This window comes from Mastigoproctus giganteus, chromosome 9 (genome assembly GCF_048544385.1).
Source record: "Mastigoproctus giganteus isolate SK-2022 chromosome 9, ASM4854438v1, whole genome shotgun sequence".
In the NCBI taxonomy this organism is placed as follows: domain Eukaryota; kingdom Metazoa; phylum Arthropoda; class Arachnida; order Uropygi; family Thelyphonidae; genus Mastigoproctus; species Mastigoproctus giganteus.
Window position 1 is genome coordinate 126,125,914 of NC_143583.1, and position 16,709 is coordinate 126,142,622.

The window sequence follows — 16,709 nt, forward strand, 5'->3', positions numbered from 1 at the left end:
TGTTAAGTAGAGAAAGATTATGGTGATCTATTATTCTTTCTATTATTCGTCCTCGTCTGTTGATGTCAGTGTTTCCCCACAGATGACTATGCCCATTCATATCTCCCATTATACAGAAAGGTGATTTGAGTTCGGAGATTAGTTGGTCTATTTCTTCAAAAGTTATATCTGATCCTGGTGGAAGGTACACTGAACAGATGGTTAACTTAAATCTTAGTGTTATTCTTACAGCTATCGCTTCGAGGTTGCTGTTTAAAGGAATGTGTTCAGTTGGGATGTGGTTATGAACCAAGATGGCTACTCCTCCATGTGTTGGCCCATCTCTTATTCTGTCTTTCCTATACATTGTATAATTTTTTACTGAAAGAGTTTCTTGATGTCTAAGGTATGTCTCTTGAAGACAGAAGCATATTGGCGTATGGTGTGTAATTAGATACTGGACATCGTCGTAATTGGTCCGTAGTCCTCTACAGTTCCACTGGATGAACTGATCCATTATTTGGTTTTTCTAGGGCTTTCGGGTTGTTTCCGAAATGGAACATTCTTATATTTTGTCTTATCTTTTTTAGGGTATTGAGGCCTGTCCATGTCCATATCTTCTTCTGTGAAAATTTCTAATACTGGTTCTTCCGTTGTGTTTATTTTTCCTATATCCATCTGTTCGGTTGTTTTGGTGTTTGTAGGTTTACCTCGGTCTTTGTTGTGGTGCTGATTTGTTGGTATTTGTTCTGTGTGAATAGAAATTTGACTACTCACTATTTTCTCCTGTTTTTGTGCCTTCATTTCATTAAGTGATTCTTTTGGCAGCATGGAAATTTCGGTTTGCACTTCTACTGATTTGTATTGGATCACTGCTTGTGCATATGATGGCTTGTTTGTAGGCCATGGCTTTATTATTCTTCTTGCTTCTTGGTACGTTGTGTTGTGTTCTGTTTTGTATTTCTGAATTAGTTTCTCTTGTTTCCATTTTTCACATGTTTTTGAGTAGGCTGGATGTTCCCCTTTACAGTTTGTACATATCAAGGTGTTAGCAGAGCAATCTGTAGTCTCGTGTTCTTTAGAACCACATTTTGCACAGGTAGCCGAGTTTCTGCATGCCATTTGCGAATGTCCAAATTTCTGACATTTGTAACATCGCAATGGATTTGGAATGTATTGTCTTACTTGGCAGTTCAGATATCCTGCTTTTACTGTTGCTGGAGGTTTCGGAGTATTAAAGGTTATGATTAGAGTTCTTGTTGGAATTATATTTCCATCCCTTCGGATATTGATTCTCTTCACTGCTGTTATCCCTTGGCTTCTTAATTCTTCTATGAGCTCTTCTTCTGACACATTTAAGAGGTCCCACTCGGAGATCACTCCTCTGGAAGAATTCAGCGTGTTGTGTGGTGTTACAACTACTGGTAATCCTCCAAAGATTGTCGTAGCTAGCAACTTCTGGGAGTGATTAGGACTTTCTGTTTCTACTAGTATGTCCCCGGATCTCAGTCGTCGAACAGACTTGGGAGATCCTACTAGACCCTCTAACGTTTTCTGAATTACGAAGGGAGACATACGTCCTAATGTCTGATCTCCTGTCGCATGTATAACAATGTATGTCGGTATTTTTGGTGGGTCCATATCAGTCCTCTGTCTCTTTGCCTTTGTCTTTTCTGTATCTCTACTTGGTAGGGCTTTCTCTTGAAGCCCTGTAGTATCAGTAGTCATTTTACTACTCATGTTTGCTCTTTTGGCCCTGGGAGTGTTACTTTCCTCTCCCAGGTTACCAGCCCCGCCACGTGGAGGCAAGAGCAGTGCCACTTAGTGACCAAGCGGCTACTGTGTTAGGTTAGTAAAGTGAGATTAAGAGAAAAAATAAGAAAGGTGAGTTTCCTTCCTGTGTCTTCACTTACTGCTTGTAAGACAAAGAGCTGTTTCGCAAAAAAATGAAAGTAAGTTAACGATGAAAATTAAAGAAACGGATATATTTTTTTTCTAACTCTATAAATCGCTGGGAATCGCTTAGTCACTAATAAATCGCTTGGCACCTGGGGCCAGTAATAATCATCTGGTAACCATTTTCGGTGGACCAGCTATATGTTCTAGACACCTCTGTATAACAAAGGGAGAAAGTTTACAAACTGGTTGGTCTGATAGTGAATGAACAATTAGAAAGAGTGGCGAGATGGTGTGGGTCACATCTTTCTTTTGTCTTTTGGCAGTAGATGGATTAGGATCATCTTGCTGCCGATTGTGATCAGTTTGATCCATAATTCCAGGAGAAGCCTGGTTTGTCAAGTCCATTGTTGCTCCTTTTAGCCCTGAAAGGATTATTTTTCCTTTCAGGTTTCCGGCCCCACCACGGGGAGGCAGGAGCAGTGCCACCTAGTGACCAAGCGGCTGGCGGATTAGTTTGTTAGTGAAAAAATGGATAAATATCCTAAAAAAGAAAGGTGATTTTCCTTCCTGGGTTCTACTTAAAATCTGCTAAGTGAAGAACCACTTACAATGAACTGAGAATAAGAGCGGCTAGAAATGAAAGAGAACAAAATCACTTGGAAGGATCACTTTAGAATTCGCTTAAGAAAATCGCTTGGTCCCTATCGCTTGGCACTTGGGGCCGACGATCTTTAATTTTTAGTAATAAATTTCTAATTTCAATTATAACAGGGTGAAATTTATCTGAGGAACTACACAAAGCGTTGATTGAGCTGAGGGAATCCGTGTAAACTACTGATTTTAATGAGCAGTCAGGAGGGAGATTTTTTAAAGCTAGTTTAATTGCGAATAACTCAGCTGAGAAGATACTGAATTCAGGAGGAAGGGCTGCTGATACAATTGTATTCGGAAACACTGCAGCTGCTCCAACTTTTGAATTTGATTTAGAGCCATCTGTGTATATTGGTAAAAAATCAATATATTTTTGAGTGTGAACAGCATGAACTTGTCTGATATTTGATGATTGCAAGATATTCTTTCCCCACTGACAGAGGTAAGTGTCACAGGTCGGTATAGGAGGTGGAACCCATGGTGGTTGAGTACAAGTGGCGACTTGTTGTACGGAATGGATGGATACATTCCAAACCTGCAGTAGTTCAAGGAGGCGATGACCAGCTGGTTTTATTATGCTAGGTTTATTTCTGTACAGATTTTCAAATGGCGGATTGAAAAGATATGGCTGAATGGGATGTGAGGCACAACTTTGTATCTTGACAGAATACTTCAGCAAAAGCAATTTCCTACGTAAATATAGTGGCGGCTCGTGAGCATCAATGTAAAGGCTATGTGCTGGCGATGTTCTGAATGCGCCAAGTGCAATCCTCAGTGCACTGTGTTGTACTGGATCAAGCCAGCGTAATGCGCTCTTTCTGGCAGAGTCATAAATGGGAGCTCCATAATCAAGACAGGATCTAATTAATGCCCTGTATAATCGAAGAAGGCAGGTACGGTCTGCACCCCACGTTTGTGCAGATAAAGCTCTGAGTATGTTTATCTTTTTTAAGCAGGCAGTACGTACTTTTTTAATGTGCTCTAAGAAATTTAGCTTGTTGTCCATGATTAAACCTAGAAATCTAATATTACTAGTGACTGGGATGGAGATATTAGAGATGTAAAGTTCAGGATCCAGATGAAGTTTGCGTTGTCTACAAAAATGGATAGCAACTGTTTTCTGCTGCGAAAGCCTATAGCCGTAAAGACTGGCCCATTGCTGTATTTTATTTAATGATATCTGAAGCTGTCGTTCAATAGATCTCATATTTTGGGAATGACAGGAGATGGAAAGGTCGTCTGCATAAAGGTAAGTTTCTACAGTATTTGGAAGTTGTTTAGTGATAGAATCTATTCTTAGAGCAAAAAGAGTGGCACTCAGTACTGATCCCTGTGGAACACCTTCTTCCTGAATGAAAGTTGCAGAGAGGGCATATTGGTATCGTACTTGAAACGATCTAGTGTGTAGAAAATGCTTTATAAATATAGGAAGGTTGCCCCGCAGACCAAGAGAGTAAAGATCTCTTAGTATGCCATGCCGCCAGGTGGTATCAAAAGCCTTCTCTATATCTATGGAAACCATTACTAGATGTTCATGCTTAATAAAGGCATTACGAATGGCAAATTCAGCCTTCACCATAAGGTCCAAGCATGACCTGTTTTGACGAAAGCCATACTGACTATTGCTCATTAACTATTCTGACTCAAAGATCCAGACGAGTCGACAGTGGACCATTTTTTCTAGAATTTTGCTGAGGCAGCTTGAGAGGGATATTGGTCTATAGCTATGGGGATTGGTTGGATCTTTTCCAGGTTTTAGGAATGCCAAAACAGTAGAATGATGCCAAGAGGTTGGATAGACGTTTTCTAGAAAAATACGATTGTAAAAGAGCAGAAGGAGATGCAAAGCTTTGTCATCAAGATGTTGTAGCATGACGTAATAGATTCCATCTGGTCCGGCAGCACCATTGTGGGCTGTTCCGATCGCATGCAAGAGTTCGGAATATTGTAGAGGTTTATTATACGGCAGAAGATGAGCAGTTTGGAAGTTAATAGAGTGCTGTTCTGCAGTGTTTTTAATTCTCTGGAAAGGTGGAGTGTAAGCTGCTGACGCTGAGATTTCAGCAAATGTGTTGCCCAAAGCATTTGCGATATCCAAAGGACTAGATAGATCTTGCCCATTATAGGACAGAATTGGTGAAGGTACAGTAGGAAACTTACCAGAAAGTTGTCTAATTTTTTTCCATATTATTTTTGTGTTAGTGTTTTTGTTAATGCTTGATGCAAAACGGATCCAGGATTCTTTCTTGGCTTGCCTTTGTATGAAGCGTGCTTTTGCCTTTGACTTCTTATAATTAATTAGATTGGGTGTTGTTGGATATTTCCGAAACAAATTCCAGGCTTTATTTTTTGCTTTTTTGGCTTTTGTGCATTGCTCATTCCACCAATAATTATAATGCTTACGAACCGAGGGATTTGACAGTGGTATTGTTTCTTTAGCCACATTTAGGAGATGTGACGTGATGTATTCTGTCACATCATCGATAGGCTGGAGACGGATTTTTTGCTCATCAAGAGATATTGATGACCGGAATTTTGCCCAGTTTGCTCGGGCAAATTTCCATTTTCTGCAGGGTTGAGCTGGAGGAGTCTGTGCTATTAATAGGTTGCATACGATTGGGAAGTGATCACTACCCATTATATCATTTAAAACATACCACTCTATGGTCGGGACCAGTAATGGAGAACAAATGGAGAGATCTATGGCTGAGGTATGTCCATTTGGGAGCTGAACGGGAGTGTGTGTGCCAGTATTGAGTATAGTGAGGTTTACTGCCTCTATTAGGCTCTCAATGAGTCGACCTCGTCTATCTAATTTAGGATCGCCCCATAAGGGGTGGTGCCCGTTGAAGTCCCCTAACATACAGAGAGGTGGAGGTATCTGTATAAGGAGATCTTCAAGATCTTTTAAACAGTAGGTACGGTTTGGCTGTGAGTAGATTGATACTAAAGTTATTTCAATATGGAGCGCTATACGCACAGCAACAGCTTCTATTTCAGTGTGAAGTGGAATATGTTTAGTTGGGATCATTGAATTAATCAGGATCGCTACACCACCATGGGCAGCATTTGCTGTATTACGATCCCTTCGATAAAGGCAATAGTTCTTTATCGAAGGAGAAATTTGCAAAGTTAAGTAAGTTTCCTGAAGACAAAGGGCAACTGGAGAAAATCGATGTATTAGATCTTGGATATCGACTGTATTGCAACGAAAGCCTCTGCAGTTCCATTGTAAAATACAAGGCATTATTTGTGTTTAGTTGATGGAGCGGATTCTGACTGCTTTTTGAAAGTGACTGGTTTATGGCGTTCCAATTTGTGTTTGTCTTTTTTTTGGAAGACTGGCCGACCAGTGTCCATTTCTTCCTCTTCGGCATGGATTTCTAAAAGTGGATCTTCCTCTATAGATGTTCCATCTGTGTCCATGGTTGTGTCTCGATTATTTTTGATTCTATTTGAATTTGTGATACATGGTGTGGTAGCACTCATTGGAGGAGGAGATTCCGCTGGTATTGTAAGAGGAGTATTATTTGCTTGGTCTGAGAGTTTGGGTTGTTGTTTAGGTACATTTGGTTTTTCCACAGAGAGGACAGTTCTAGCCCAATCTGAAATTGAAATATTAGTAGGAACTGTAACATTAGTTTGAGTAGAGACTGTTTGGTATTTTTTAACTGCATTAGCATAGGAAATATTTTTATTCATAGTAGGTGCCACTAGTCTTCTCGCTTCTGGGTAGCTCACTTTGTTCTCGACCTTGTATTTTACAATTTGTTTCTCCGTTTTCCATTTTTCACAAGTTCTAGAATAGGCAGGATGATCACCTTTGCAATTTGGACATGTCATTTTAGTAGTCGTACAGTCACTTTGTATGTGATCCGAGGAACCACAGTTGGGACAGACAGGAACTCCTCTGCATACAGTTTGTGAGTGACCATACTTTTGACATTTAAAACATCTTAAAGGATTGGGAATGTACGGGCGGATTCGGCAAAGTAAATAACCTGCTTTTACAGAGGAGGGTAAGTTGGGTGTATTGAAGGTGAGAATAATATTTCTTGTAGGTGTAAGTTCATTATCTTTTTTAATCATTATTCGTCTTGCTTCAATTACGTGTTGTCCCTGCAGCTCTTGGGTTATTTCTTCCTCGGTAACGTTTAATAAGTCCCAACTGGATATCACACCCTTAGATGAATTTAGGGTTGTGTGCGGTGATATTTTGACTGGAATGCCAGCAAAACTTGTAAGCTGTAACAGCTTCTCAGAATGTCTGTGGTTGGTGGTTTCTACTAGTATGTCTCCTGATTGCAGTCTCTTCACCGTCTTGGGAGATCCTGCAATACCCTCCAGATGTTTTTGTATGACAAACGGAGACAATTTATTAATGGGCTGACTAGTAAGAGAGTGGAAAATTAAGAACGATGGGCAAGGTTGCTCCATCCAATCAGTCTTTTGTCTCTTTGGATTTTCGTTCTCAATATCCTGATGGTCTGTGTTTGCCATGTTTGCTCCTTTTAGCCCTTGGCAAGTGGTCTTACTTGCCAAGATTTCCGGCCCCGCCACGGGGAGGCAGGAGCAGTGCCGCTAGGAGGCCAAGCGGTTAAAGTGTTAGTTAGTTAGCAAAAATAGAAATATATGGATAAATAAAGAAAGGTGAGTTTCCTTTCTCTGTTCTAACTTGTGGCTTTTAAGTGTAGAACGATATAAAAATAAAGCTGCTAATAGAAACGTAGGAAATTAGAAAAAACTTTAATCGCTTTTGACGAGCACTCTGTTTTCGCAGAAAAATAGCTTGACCTCGAATTCGCTTGGCACCCGGGGCCTAGGTTACAAGATTAACTCTTTAAATAGCATTACCATAGTTTGTGGTATCACGTGGATTCGCACAATTGGCCTGGGGAAGTCTACTCACACTGACCAGTCAACTGTTGTGTACGTAGCATCATTCATAACAAAATAAAGCTGCATTGCGGATAAGGTATAAGCGCTTTTCCCCTCCTAGAATATTCTGTATGTTACATTGATATCCTTTGAAACAAATTACACTTTGGAACTGCCATCTAGGAGACTGTTTAAGTATTAAAATAAATTGGACACAAAATCGTTTGCGTTCGGATCCCACATAAGGCAGACGAAAAAGTTGCAGAGTTTGTTTTCATCACACAGCTGGTGTGACGTCATAACGAGATCAATTGCTGGTTACAAAATACCGAAATCGGTTAATGCGTGGATATATAACAAACATTCCATTTTCGCTATTGTTAAATATTACAAACAACAGCGAAAATATAAGAATTGTTAAATAGTTCATAATTTTATTTCAGGATAAATTGTGCTTTAAAATGAAATTGTGTTTCATTCTTGAAACAATAACTTTATGTTAATAAGAGCACAAGTAGGAAAGGCTTCACCTCTGCAAAAAAGCGTCAGTATTTTAACATTAGAACATTGTTCCTATATGTTACGCACTCAGTCAATTCCATGAATACTCGTATAGCATTAACAGTCCAGAATTACGTCAGAGTCTGCATTTATTATATAAATCCATCAAACTCTGACAGGTGATATTAAGTAAGGCCATTCCTTCAAGACAAACTCCAACCGTCAGGTGGACACGCTCCAAGTTATTAAAATAAAATTAATAGTTACGTCTGTTAGTATCAGTCCCGTGAAAATGCACAGATCCACTCTATTCACAGTTTCGTAAAGGCAAATATTTATTGAAGTTAATGTTTGTACATGTATATGATACGAGGGTGCATATGATAACGTGTCCAGCAGCAGAAATTAATAATCCTATTGTCCACTGTTGCATCATCGAGGATATAAATATTCGAGATGTACAGTAATACTTACAAAATACAAATATCATTTTGAATTCAAAGAATTTTCTCCAAATGAGCGAGTAAGTAAAAAATTTGCCAGAAATCTATAGGTGCATAATTTATTCAGGCATAGATTTCTTGTTAAAAAATCTATACACGAAATCTTGAACCCTAGGTAGTAATCTAGGCTATCTCCCAGTTACATTAGTATGACATTATCGTACTTGTTGTAGAAGATCAGTTTTAGAACGTTACCTGTTGAGCTAAAGCAGCTAAGGCTACAAGGAGCCAAGGTATTCTGTGGTCAGTTAGCTATTTTGGGGATGAAAAACCTGGGTTTCCGAAGGAGATCGCACAACCATCTCTAACTCGACTAACTCTTCCAAGATGTTCCGTGCCTGCTAATACTTCTTTATTCTGGTTCGGATTTTCTAACTTTCATGACTCTACTACACTGCTCGAGAAAATTAACAGAACACGTAGAAAACGTGGTGTAACTCGGTCAGCTTCTGATGAAGCGGAAAAAATTTAGTATGGTGGTGTACCATAGAATAATAATGAAATGCGAAGACAGCGAGAAACTTCGGACGGGTATAAGGGACAATTGATATGGGCTGTATAAGAATTACCGAAAAGGTCGCGTTACAGAAGTCCGTATAAGATGCTCGAGAGTATGGTCACATGACATAAGTACGGCGTAAGATCCTTCCAATGGCTAAACAGGCCTGACAGAGGTGAACCATACTCGATAAGGATGTCTATAAGATTCTGTGGAAACAAACCCCATTCTTCCAGCAGCGCGCAGACCTTAGCTTACCAACTAAACCGAGGAGTTGGCGATGGGCGAGTAATGCGGCGCCCGGGAGGGCCCACACATGTTCGATCAGATTTAAGTCTGTGCTCCTGCTGGCTATGATAGTCGCTGGATATCTTCAGTTTCAAGATATTCCTTGACCACCACTTCAGCTTTATGCGCAGTGGCGTTGTCGTGCATGGAAAGAAATCTGGGCCAACCGCACCCCTAAAAAAGTCTCACATTGGGTTCAAGGATCTGTGCTCAGTATCTATGAGCAGTTACAGTACGCCTAACAATAACATGAAGAGGTGTGCTGCCGTTGATTATTATTCCGCCCCACATGAGTATTTGGGCAGAATAGCCATCCCAGTTCACCTTATTAACTTTCCAAGTGGCTCGTTGATCAGAATTTGAAGTTAGCACTGTTTGTAAAGAGCATGTCATTGGAAAATGATCATTGCTAAATGGGGTTGTTTCGACCACATCATAAATGCAAAGATGGATGGTGAACAAATTGACAAGTTAATTACAGAGCTAGAGCCTGTAGGTAGGTGGATATACGTGGGTAATCCAGAGTTTAGTAAATTAAGATCATTATTATTATAAAAAAAAAACTTCAATCATTTGGCGGACCTCCCCCGAAAAGGATGGTGACCATTAAATTCGCCGAAAAGACGAATTGGAGTTGGATGTTGTGTATGGAGGTTGTCGAGTTCTGAATGGAGAAATGAAAGAAATGGTGGAAGGTAAATAGAAAAAAGGGTAATTGAAGTACCAACTGCAATGAAGGTTGTCACAGCTTCTAGGGTGGTTTCGTAATTGGACTGGCCTCGATGGAATTTAAAACTTAATAAGAATGGCTACTCCTCAACATGCAGGAGATTCTGAGCTCCTATTGCGTCTGTACATGATATAATTTGAAACTTTTGGAGAGACTTGAGGTGACAAGGATGTCTGTAGGCATACACCTATAGGACTGAATTCAGCGAGTAAATCCTTTAAGTCATCAGAATGACTGCTTAGTCCTCTGCAGTTCCATTGTATGATGTACGCATTATTTAAGTTTAGTTGAGGATAATTCATCTGTTTTTTGTATGTAGAGTATTTTTTTCTGTTTTTTTTTTTTTTTTTTTTCTTTGTAGGTGGACAGGGAGAGTATTACCGGAAAGTTTGACATGTCATGGCACTGTGCTTTCTTTCGAAGCCTTTTGGATTATTTGAAGTCATTATTAATGAATGTTTCTTCCCTTGAGCTTGAAGGTCCTAGAGGTGTAAAGTCATTTAAATCCGTGGATACTCCTTTTAGACGTGGAAGATAACTTTTCTCTCAGATTACCGGCCACGCCACGTGGTTGCAGGAGAGGTCCAACAAGCGACTAAGCGATCAGAAGAGCTGCACGTTTCTAGGAAAGGTAGCAGAAACATTGTATGGTTAGCAGTGACGCTGCTCGTGGCCAGCAGTAACGTTGCTAGCGGAGAAAGAGTTGTGAGAAGCTAGTACTCTCCCTAGAAATCACTAGAATTCGCACAAAAAAAAATAGATATCAAATATATGCCAACATCACGTGACTGGACGTCGCTACATTTTTACATTTTGCTTCGGGTAATTTGTTACAGAAGATGATGGAATTCGGAGAAGAATTTTTCTTTTTTCGAATCATATGACCACTATCTTGCTGAGTACAGACTATTCCCAACTACCCAAACGGAAGATGCAATTTGTTCACAACTGCGTGAATCGATGGATCTGCTCGTAAGGAGGAAAACGTCATTTCTCGTCCACAGGATGGAGAGGCAAAAATGATGGCTCTGTAAACATTTACACGATGTGTTCATTGCGCTCGAATACTTTTTCTGAACGGCGGTAACTAGCTTTCCCTTTATTTTTAACTTGACAGGAACAATTCATAAATTATTTCATAAATTGATAAACAGTTTATGAAATAATTCGAAGTTCATAAATTTATGAACAATTCATAAATTGATATTGCATATAAGTAGTTTAATATGATATCGGGTGGGTCACTAATTATAGTAGATAATTTTGTAATATTAACTGCAACTTTTGTTTTAATTATTTATAAATACCATTAACTGAAAATTTCTGGAAATCACTAAGATTTGGGAGTTATTTCATGAACTACATATGAAATAGTTCTGTATACTGGAAGCGAATTGAAGAGGATGTCCTAATAGAAATGTATCCAGGCGTTGGGCAAAACAACTCAACTTGTTGCGAGGTCCCGCATAGAAGGATTTGCCAGAATAAGATATTGTTATTGCCAGCTTTCATTTATAACACCTGATGTTGATTCAATTGTGGTACACTTGATTCAGTTATGGCAGTAGGCTGTAGTTCCTACAGACATAATTAAATCAAGGCACTATAAGGCACTATAAGACTATCAAGGCACTATAAGACTGCAGGAAAATTATGAGACATATTAGGAGAATGCTGAACCATACTCTTTACGTGTTTCCGTATAAACATCTACTTGTTCTGATCTGTATTTTCAATGCATTGAAACCACAAAATTATGGAAAAATTGCGCAACTGTGAAACCATGCTAAACATCATTTAATGCATTTTTAATGCTATAATATTACTCTGCTCGTAAACGTATTATAATGTTAATTTGGAATTGAATAATTATGTAAATAAATAATTGTTTTATATGGAATAAATAAAATAAAATCACATAACATTATTCCACGTTCGGTGTTGAGTCCATTGTTGTTTTCTATATTTATCAATGATATTGATGAAGGCATATTAGGGTTAATATCAAAGTTTGCAGATGATACAAAGGTCGGCAGGTTGGTTAATTGCAGTAATGAGAGCGTGCTGCTGAAATAGAATCTAAAAAAGTTAGGCAGATGGGCTGAGAAATGGCAATTGAAGTTCAACATTGACAAATGCAAACAAAGGCTGCAAGAGTAACTCATTGGTTTTGTCAATGATATACAGAAATTTTGCTAGCAGGGATAAGGAAGTGATTATCCCTTTGTATAAAGCAAAGATCAGGATACAGCTTATGTATACAGGTCTGGAGGCCTCATTTTAGGAAGGAGTACAGAGAAGGGCAAGGAGATTGGTAAAGGGAACAAAAGGCTGCTAATATAAACACATAACATACTAACAAACACATAAAATACATATAAGAAACAGTTAAAATATAGACACATTTTTTGTTACCTAGTGATAGCAGTGTAAAACTCTTAAAGTTAAGTCACAATGTACTACCTGTGTCGCAACAAAATAATCCCGATAGAGGGCAGCACTTCTCAGTGATTTATATGAGATTTACGTTTTGTTTGGCTTGCTGTACTGTTCTGTTGAATGCTGCGCTAGCGCTAGAATTTAACTATGATTTTAACGAGACTGTCATCTCAGAGAGGGAGTAAGGGAAATGACTTACATCTAGAAAAATAAATCGAGCTAACCGCACGAAAACACTAGGTGGCGTTGACTAGACAAACTGCGTTATATTGCCACGGGTAATTTCCGCTCTTAACGAACATCTGTACAGCTTCGCTCTTCCGTACATTAATCGAAGGTGTCACCACCGAGGTGGCAAGTTTCATTTCTGGCGTTTTGTCGGAATGACATGACCCTCCGCTTGTTGTGTACACCTAAAATGAATACAGTGGCTGTAATTGGAGTCCCAAAAATCCTATTGATTAGATGACTCGGGTCGAGTTCCGGCTTTTTAGATGGGCGCAAAATACATATCATACAATCATGGGTCAGCTTACTGTGATTGCAAATTTCATCAGGAAGGGCGGTTTGTTTGCCCTGTATTACTGACAAACCGGTGGTACCGGAGGTCTACCACGACCCCATATAATCGACTGCCCCAATAACACGCAAAAATCCATACCTCGCTCAAAGGATTCGAACATTTTGCTAATATGGAAAAGCAGAAAAACCCAATCGCCCATGCCTTGTGTAAGTCAATAACAGTTTTGACTTTAACACTAGATATCAAGCAATCAGTAATAAGAACACGGAAAACCGGTATCAGGGAGTGTTACATTGTTATTCCTCGCAGCAGCAGCTCCTGATCAGCAGAGTGATTCTTCTGAAATGGGTGGAGTCGTTAACACATAATTCATTGATTATCGTTCGACTTGCTTAACACACACGGTGTAATAGGTAAAGTAGAGAAAAATTATTGCCATTAGGTTCACGAAATTGTGTTGATATTTATCGCGCAATGTGACATTAATGCTGTTACTTTTTGGACTTTAAAATTTGTTGCAGTAAAGGCTATAATTGAAATTTAATGATTTGATTTGGCGACGTGAGCGGACTCAGTGATCATTTGTTTTGGGATGAGTGGAGTCACAATCAGTGAAAGTGTGTGTAAACGAGAGAGAGATTTATGTTTTCCCAGAAGAAAACGTCCTTCGTCAGACTGAAAATACATAAAAATGGAACACTTAATGCATGAAAATGCTGTTAGCTCTCTTGAATAATGAATTGGTTCACATGCAATACTACGCGCGCATTTTTAATATGAATACTCCATTCCGGTTGCCGGAATAACTCCTGCTTAGAACTCCAAAATATTCATAATTCTCTTTGTCTGTGTATTTCAGTTATTCTCCGGACAGAATCCGAATTGAGGAAGTCCCTCAAGTGATAACAGCGCTGAGATATCACAAAAAAACAAAATGTTCTCTCAAGATGTTCAATGCGACAAGTGAGTGCATCGAACCATTGAGGCTAATTATGCGAGCATCGCTGAACTTGGTAGTGATTCCGTTGGATTAGAAAAGTGCCAATGTGTCTCCAATACATAAGGGCAGTTCTAAGAGTGAAGTGGGAAATTACCGGCCGGTTAGTCTAACTTCAATAGTAAGGAAAAACATGGAGACAATGATCAAAGTTGTATTTCAGGATCATTTAGATAGAAATGGAATTCTGAAGGATACTCAGCATGGTTTTGTTAAGGGAAAATCATGTTTAAACTAATCTGGTTAACTATTTTGACAAAGTCATTCAAGAGCTGGACTTTGGGAATAATTTCGACATTGTTTATTTGGATTTCAGCAAAGCTTTTGACTCAGTCCCACATGAGCGGTTACTTTATAAGCTGGCACAGGTTGGAATCACAGGCAAAGTCCTTACATGGATAGCTGGATGGCTTCAGGGTAGGAGGCAGAGGGTTACGATAAATGGTTATTCCTCCGATTAGATTGATGTAAGAAATGGAGTTCCCCAAGGATCAGTTTTGGGACCAATGTTGTTTTTGATTTTCATAAATGATATCGATGAAGGGATAGACGGCGTGATATCTAAATTTGCAGATGATGTAAAGATTGGTAGGGTAGTTAATGATCGCCGCCAAGCAGAGCTTCTTCTTCAGAATGACCTAGACAGACTTCAGGGATGGTCATAAAAATGGCAGCTATGCTTTAATCCAGCAAAGTGTAAGGTATTGCACCTGGGGAACAGTAACCCCAAAATAACTTATACACTTGGCGGAGTTGAACTAAATCCGGTAGTGGAGGAAAGGGGCTTGGGTGTTACGATACAGTCAGACTTTTAAGTTCTCTGAGCATTATAGACAGGTTGCAAGGAAGGCCCATGGTGTCCTATCGATGATGTAGCGAACAATTGCTAGTAGACATAAGGACTTCATAATGCGATTGTATAAGGCTATTGTTACACCACAATTGGAATACTGTGTTCAAGTATGGAGACTGAACCTAAAGAAGGACATTGTGCTTCTTGAAAGGATCCAGAGACGGGTAACTCGCCTGGTGAGTTCGGCAAAAGGGAGTCCATATAAGGAAAGACTTCGAATATGTGGGTTGCAGGGCTTGGAAACTAGACACCTTAGAGGAGACTTGATTGGGGTGTTTAAGGCTCTGAGAGGCATAAACAAAATGAATGAGGACAAATTTTTCACGGTTATAAATGATTGTAGAACAAGGGGCCATTATTTCAAGTTACGGGGGTTGTTGTTTAGACTAGATTGCAGGAAGTTTTATTTTAGCCAGCGAGTTATAAATTACTGGAATAAGTTGCCTTCATGGGTGGTAGAGGCTGACAGTTTGGGGAAATTCAAAGGTCAGCTGGATAATTACCTACGGGAGAAGGGAACGCTTAGGTTGTCCATTTCCTTTTCTCTTGTTATTTGTTATTATATACTGTATATATATTTTTTTATTTTCTTTTTAATATTATCATTTTATTATTTTTTTGTTATTTTATTTTTTTCGTTATTTTATTATTATTTATTTATTTTATTATTATTTTTTTTTTTGGCTGGTGCAGCATAAACCGTAAGCTTCCTTGCACCATGTGGCCATTGCTAATACTAAATCTGTGATTGTAATAAATGCAAACTTATGTGAACATGCATGTTGAACACCCTTCTTACAACTTTGCCCTAATTGTGAGTAGCGCATGGGCTTCCTTAAAATAATAAATATTAGAATACGATTGGGAAATGACTTTGCTTGTTTTCTGTCCTTAAGAACTACTATATATACATAATAACATTTTTACCACGTGAAATAGGGTTTGTTGATATATGGTTTTTAAAATATATTTTATTGCCATAAGTGGCAATAAAATCTATTTTGTTTCCCATTTCACGTGATCAAAAAGTGCCATTTATAATATACATTTACTTACAACATATAACATCTGTAGTTTATCATACAAATATTAGAAGCTTTTCACCAGAGTACTCATGCAGCCAGTTTCTCTTTGACGTATTGATCAGATAGCACTCTTACAACTTTCCCAGTGACCTCATCAAAACTGTTTTCATGTGGCTTTAGTGTAGAGTGTTTTATAACTTGTCTTCCAAAATAGGCTCTATAGCTTATATATAGGCTATTCACCTCACCAGGTCATATCTCGATCACGCAAAGAAATCCATTATCAGAGTATGATTGTGGTAGCGCCATCTTTTCCGTGACTCTTGAAACTGGCACTTCTATTAATGTATTGAAAGAGTTTCCAAAGAAACGAACAGTTTATTTAGGCTACAATTTATCTTATTAGACGCAGAAATTGTGTGCCCAACAATTGACTAGAAAAGTTTTTCCAGGATGTTACGAGTTACCACCGTAAACAGAATTTGTCTCGAGAGAGCGCTGGAGAAAGTAATACGTGGAACGCGCATAATTTCTGGTACTTCTCTGCATCATGTTTTATAAAAAGTAATAACAACATGGCCGATACCCTGATTTTATGTATTCTGCGAAGTCATGGCACGTGTGCTTATTAAAATTCAAACATTTCTACGTTATCTGCCACGAAGGCGATTATTAATTCACAGACAAAGTCAATGTCCTTTTGGTGAGCACAAACCGATAAGAAAACGTGTAGCATTTGGTTGTTGTAAGAATCCGTTGCTGCACATACAAAATCAGATAATCCATATTATGATTAATTTCACTAAACTGAAAGCTGGCCATAAACAGACCCATTTCAGTAATTGAACAACTCGTTAAGAATTACGAGCACCGCACGACTACCACGTTCTCTAGTTCTATTCCCTTTTGGAAGGATATTTCTTTGCAGATTCACTCCATTGAAA

The 16,709-nt window shown here is 38.8% G+C and overlaps 1 protein-coding gene across 1 annotated transcript in view; it reads right to left on the bottom strand.

Moving 5' to 3' along the window:
- LOC150080705 (gonadotropin-releasing hormone receptor-like) overlaps nt 1–16,709 on the bottom strand; it is a 320,442-nt gene that overhangs the window by 144,369 nt on the left and 159,364 nt on the right. The window lies entirely within an intron of this gene.